At 45.4% G+C, this 6,197-nt stretch overlaps 1 long non-coding RNA gene across 1 annotated transcript; it reads right to left on the bottom strand.

The window, feature by feature from the left end:
• Nucleotides 1-1,133: 1,133 nt before the first annotated feature.
• On the bottom strand, nt 1,134-3,720 carry LOC311422689. The gene is made up of 4 exons (XR_014685484.1): nt 3,639-3,720; nt 2,092-2,389; nt 1,694-1,815; nt 1,134-1,348 (listed from the first exon to the last, which is right to left on the bottom strand). It is a non-coding gene; the product is annotated as an uncharacterized lncRNA (long non-coding RNA).
• Between the last annotated feature and the right edge of the window lie 2,477 nt (nt 3,721-6,197).

The following is a 6,197-nucleotide window of genomic DNA, read 5'->3' as shown; positions in this document are numbered from 1 at the left end:
TCCAGGGTGGTGGTAGCCCTGTTTTAGGTATTAAAACCAGTAAAACCCTACCAGACAATATTGCAGCAGAATATTGCAGAGCCAAATTCAATATCCTATATATTTTGTACAGGTATGTTTTGGCATATTTTTATTTTCCCAAAGCCACTGTTTTCCCAGAGAAAGCAGCCGAAGAACTGAGACACACCAAACCTGCCACATTTTGCATACAAAGGCAGCCACTGTCAGCCAAAACCCAACCCAAGCCCTCTCAGACCACAGTCCCTGGCCGTAAATCCTCACAAAGCTTGCCCCAAAGCAGCACCACTTCCTGGTGCTCCCCAACCTCTCTGCAGAAGCACCACCCTCTCTGTGTCCTCATGGAAGTGCAACATCTCATTGATTTTAGGACATTGAGGTGCTCAGCACAGTGCATGGGTGTAGGATTTGGCCCATAGGGAAAAACTCCACTATCCCACCAGAGGTTTGACTCCAGCGGTGGTCTTGGGCTTGAGAAGCACTTTAGGATGAAAGAAGTGATAGAAGTGTCAAATATTATGCTAAGTAGCTCTGTAAGAACTCCTGGATGTTTTAGGAGCGCTGCCAGGCAGGGAGCTGAATAAAGCCAAACTCTCCCAGTGTATTTATTTTTTGAAGGCTTAAAGTTGTTTAAACAGTAAGGTCAGAGCAGATAACAAGGCTGGGAACACAGGTGCCCAATTCTCTTCCTCTGCACATTGATACTCTGCATGGAGGAGTTCAAAACAGGTACCCCAAACACCAAGGTAGCAGAGGAAAATTTGGGGTACATCCAGCACAATATTTGGGACACCCTTCCCCACCCGTGATGCATAGCTCTGGGATGCTCCAGTGTGCCCTGCCTGGCCCAGGAGCCCCCAAACCCCTCCTGGTACCTGGGGCCACTTCATGACCTGGTTGGTGTGCAGGGACGTAGCTGAGGGACCCAAAGGACATGGAAGCAGCTGATCAAACTGCTGATCCAGGCTGAGGTCGTGCTTGCAGAGCTCCCTCCTGTCATTTACTGATCCTAATCAGGCTGCAATAAAACCTGTGATTGCACATCTCATAAGCGAGATCACAGGGAGAACAGGAAATGAGCTAAGTTAATCAAATTAGATGAAAGACAAGGAAAAAGGAGTCTGAAAATCCCATATGGGGAACAATTTTATTAGTGCTTTGCACTCCCGTAGAACATTTTTGATGGGGAACACTTGAGCATTAATTCAGCCAGCCAGTGCCACTCAGTAATCTCATGGAGAGAGGAGAAGGGACAGAGGTGGGCATTGCCTTCAGCGTCACCAGTGTTGTGCTGCCTCGAGGGGAAAAAAGGATGTGCCTCGTCCTCATCCTGTTAGGGCAGGAAGGAGAAGAAATGAAAAGGCTGGGCTGGAAAAATTTCATATTGGGCTTCATATTTAGAAACCCTTTCCCAAAAGCAAAAGAGATGCAAAATATTTTTTGCATCTCTTTTTTGCTGAACTTGTTCATGCCAAGCTCAGAAGGCAGCTCCTGCTCAATGATGGGAGGCACTGGGTAGGCAGTGGGATGGGGCTGCCGGAGTGGGCAGCAGGACTTTGGGAGAAAATCAGCAGACAGACTTCTTGCCTGCTTCTGTGCCCTTATATGTGAGAGACAATAAAGACGTATTTCTTGTAGCAATGTTCTCTCTTTGATGAATTTCAGATAAACCCACATTTTTCTCCCTTGCAGTTTCAGGAGGAGTTTCTTGTCTCTTCATGTTCTTTGGGACTTTCCTTCTGCTGCTGTCCTCAGCCTGATGGTGAGGAGCCAAAGCTCTCTTCTCCCTGCTCTGGGCTACAGAAATGCAAATGAAATGAGCAGGACACATCTTCCTGTCTTGATCTCACATTTGGTTCCTTCTTCCTGCCTTTCTCTGAATTTCCTTAACAGAAGGAATGAATATTTCATTACATTCCTTCTGACATTGACTTCTCTTGCAAGTCACCACAAAAGCCTGGCAGAAATATAGAAGATGAATGCAAAGTATTGTGTATGCATCGTATTAAACCCATAACTTTCAGACCACCCAACAACACAGAAGACAGGCTTGACGTTCGATGGCGATTTTACCTTGCCCTCTGCTATCGGTTTTGGGGTCTTGCTGTCATGCAGAGGCTCATTTGAGGAGAGTGGGTGACACTGAGGCTTCAAAGAGCTGGGCTTTCATGGTATTCTCCCATCCCTGTGCAGATGTAATGCCCAGGCCATCTTTAGCAATGATACCCCCTGTTGAAGGGACGTCTCAGAGGAACAGCCAGTCTTCCTCAGCTGAAGCTTTTGGGAAGCTGTGTTTGTCCTCTCAAGGATCAGATGCAAACCAAGGAAGGTGGCAATGGTTTGAAGCCAGGCCAGGAAGTGTTGGTCCCATCTATAAGTAAATAAAAGAGTAATGTCTTGGAAGACATGTGTCCATGCATAAAACAAGTTATCTTTTTTTCTGTTCCCATATTGCAATGAACCCAAGGGTCAGACAGCTGTGCCTGAAGAGCTGGGTATATAAGTTGTCATTGTGGTTGCTGACACCAGGCCACTGGTTGCACTGGGGCAAGCGTGGGTAGCCTTCACCTAGTGCAGAAAACCAAAATACAAATCCTCTGCACCCGTGCTTCCTGCACTCACCTTCTGCACATTGGTGCATTGTACCTGCAGGATACAAGCCCTGGGAGAGCTCTCTGCAATATTTTACAATATTACCATCCTGGAAATGCTCCGACTCCACCCGCTGCTCCTGGGACCCAGGCTGTGGAAGGAGGAGAGCTCTTTGGAAAGGCTCCCCATCTGCAGCTGGGTTAATGCATCCCACATGTGGCCCAGCTGAGGGTTACACATGGGGATGTGAAAGGGCCGCAGTGGATCCTGCATGAGCACAGCATCCTCCAGCCTCACTGCGAGGATGTTGGTGCTCCAACAGCTGGGTGGATGGCATCTCCTCCAGCTCCGAGGCAGGAGATGCCTAGGGTAAACTGTGCAAGCTCTGGTGGCAGATTCAGGGAGACCTCTTAGGGAAATGTTCCAAGGCCCCATCCTGAGCATACCCCAGGCTCTCCAAACAGTTTGCAAATCATGTAGGAGGGGACTGGACAAGAAGCCATGCAAGGACAAGACTTATTTCAACATCGGAATGATTTAGGAGTAAAATAAGCAGTAAGATCCAGGGCTCCAAAGCCCCAGCTTTGGACTTCCAAAAGCTCTTAGCAAACCCCAAAACTCTTTAGCTCCCACTGCTTTGGCATCATTTTTGGTAGTGACATGGGTTGGATTTCATCCAGTTGATGAAGTGTTGACCACCTCCCTGCCTTGCACAAGAGCTCCTATGTGTAGCCAACCAGGAGACCCCCACCAGTCTTTTAGCCCCCCTTGACCTGCCCTAGCCACATTTCCCCCTGTGTGCAAAGAGGGGAAAGCGTTTGACTTGCAAATATTGTTTCAGTTCCTCGTTGAGAGTCAAGCATTTTGAGTAGCACCGTGCTGCACCAGGGCTCCTCCACCATCCACCACCACCTCCTTTTCCCTCTTGCATCACGCTTGCACCCTGTGAGGTGCTCCCTGCTCAGTTTTGGGGATGCAGGGGAGATTTCTGGATTGCAATCTGTCATGGGAATATTCCCTTGACTTACTTGGAATGGTCTTCATCTCCATATATCCACTTCATCTGTCCCCTTCCCCACCTCCTGGTTGCCACATTGCTTCAATCTGTATGCATTACCCATTTATGGGCTTTTTTAGGGGCAAAAATCCACACCCACCTTGAGTACTGAGCTTCCTGGAAGAGAATTTTTAATATTTTGGGGGTGGCATCTTTTTTCTTTTTTCTTTTTTTTTTTTAAACACAACTGTGTCAGAAAGTGCTAGTTTTGTCACAACTGAAACTGTTTGCAGGAAAGAGCTTTCAAACGAGCTTCCTGTTTCAAAAAGAAAAAAAAAATCTTTTAGAATGTCCTGAAATTGTCAAAAACATCCTGTTTTGACATTCAAAGAAAATTTGTCTTTTTGTTGGTGGCAAGTTTGTTAAAAACTAATAATTTTCTGAAAGACTGGAGAAAAAAACCCACCCCAAACCAAAGTATACTTCAAAGGTCTCTGTGAGCTCATTTCAGTACTTGGGCTTTTTGATTGATGGAAGTTGAATGGGAGCCTGCCCAGTTTATGAAGTGACAAGGTGTTCACTGTCTCAAGATATGGAAAAAAAAATCCCGTCTCACTCCCATCACATGTATGGTTGACTCATCTGATACTGGTTTATGGAGGAAAACCCCAGAAATTACAGCATCTGTTACCTGCAGGTCCTGGTTTGCAATCAGACACTTCTTCATCCTTGGAAAGCATCATAACTCTGCTTTTTAGGAAATGCAGGAGAGTTGGGAAAAGAAAGTTTTGTGAGCTTGAATACAGTCTGTTGCACCTAATGCTGCCAGTGCTTTTAGCCCTGGAAGCTGTTTTTTTTCCCTGAAAGCATCTCCAGGGTGTTGAAGACCAAGAGTGTCTGCACATCGGCATGAATCTGCGAAGTTTTCACACCCACCTCAAAACTGGGTGCTGGCAGCATCCATTTCAGAGCCCAGCCAATGGAGATGTCCCAGGGCTGACAAAACAAGGTCCTTGCATCCATCCGTGAGATTTGAACCAAAGCAGGTGGGAATGCGTCAGTGAGGAATGCTGCAACGAGGGGGAGAAGGAGCCAAGCAAAGTTCAGGTAAGGTCAAACCAAAGAGAACCAGTACGATGTGCCAAATTCATTTATTTTCGGAAGTTAGCAAATGGTTCTTTTGACCTGAAGGGGGATTTTTTATTTATTTATTTATTTATTATTTTTTTTTGTTAGGGAGTAAACCCTGCTATTCTGGCTCCATTTTTAAGACCAAAATATACTTGTAAGTTGAAAAAAACAAACAAACAAACACACACATGCAACAAAACAAAACAAAAGGAAACAACAAACCAACACCCAAACATCCTTTTGGAAAACAACAAGACAGGGATTAGATTGTCTGGACTCTTTTTTTCGCCAAATTTTGTCAAAATTGTAAGTTCAGTCTGTGAATGCAAAGTTTTCTTCCTGTCTCCCCACCAGCCTCCACAAAATCTGCCATGTCTTAGCAAATCTGAACACCTTACAAACACAGCAAACCTTAATATGAGAGACTGTTCCCTATACCACCATCCCTGGTAGGTTATAAGTTGTCTGTGCTACTTTGAGATTTTGGGGGGTAAAATGAAATGTGAACAGTTAATGAATTTAGTGATTTATAAGCCCTGACATACTAAATTAATTAAGAAACAGGGGACAAAATGCAAATATGGGACTAGTGAATGAGAGCATGTTACTAACCGAATTTCAGATGATGAATATCTAAGTTCATATGTGATGAAAAAGCAAAGCTATGAAAGGTGTCTGCAGTCAGAAGGCAAGGTCTGCACACTTGTTCTGGATAGTATTGAACAAAGCTCAGGAGAAAAATTGGATGAAATAAATGCTTTTGATTTTCTAATGTGTTTTGAGCTAAGGCCAAGGACTCAGATGGTTTTCCTAAGAATTACGCTCGGTTGTTTGCAGGGAAATAGCTCTTTACACCAGAACAATCTCTGGAGCTGGTGAAATGCTTCCCAGCTGTGGGCTGTTGAATTCAGATGTCACTTCAGTCTTAGCAAAGCCTTCCTCCTTCGCAGATGCAAATTGGCTTAGTTTGCTGAGTGCTTAATATTAAGCAACAGCCCTAAAAAGCCTGGGTTACGTGGTGTTTAAAGCCAAAAGTGAGTTCTCTCCATCTTAAGGATGCTGCTAGGACTTGCTGGGGCTGTGCAGCCTGCGAGCATCTCCCTGTGCTGTATCAGTAACAGGAGGGGACGGGGAGGATGCTGTGAAACAGCCCTGCAGCAGAAGTGCATAGCTCTTCTTGGAAAATTCGGCAAAACCAGCTGTTTTTTGCTGTCCTGGGGGTGTGAGCACAGATATGTGTGCCCTTTAGGGTGCCAGCTTTGATGCTGCATGCTCAGTGATAATTCACCCCCAGGCCACCCCAAGACTCATCTCTTCCACATTCTCCTTTTGAAACTTTGTTCCTCCCTCTCATTTAATTTATTATTTTTTTTTTCTGCTCTGGCCAGACCCTTTTGCCAACACATTTCCTGCTTACAAATGAGAGCAAAAAGGAGGTTTGGGGGAGAGGAGCGATCAT

The sequence above is a fragment of the Aythya ferina genome, assembly GCF_964211825.1.
Source record: "Aythya ferina genome assembly, chromosome: 22".
NCBI classification, from domain to species: Eukaryota; Metazoa; Chordata; class Aves; order Anseriformes; family Anatidae; genus Aythya; species Aythya ferina.
This window is presented reverse-complemented; position numbering and strand designations above follow the sequence as displayed.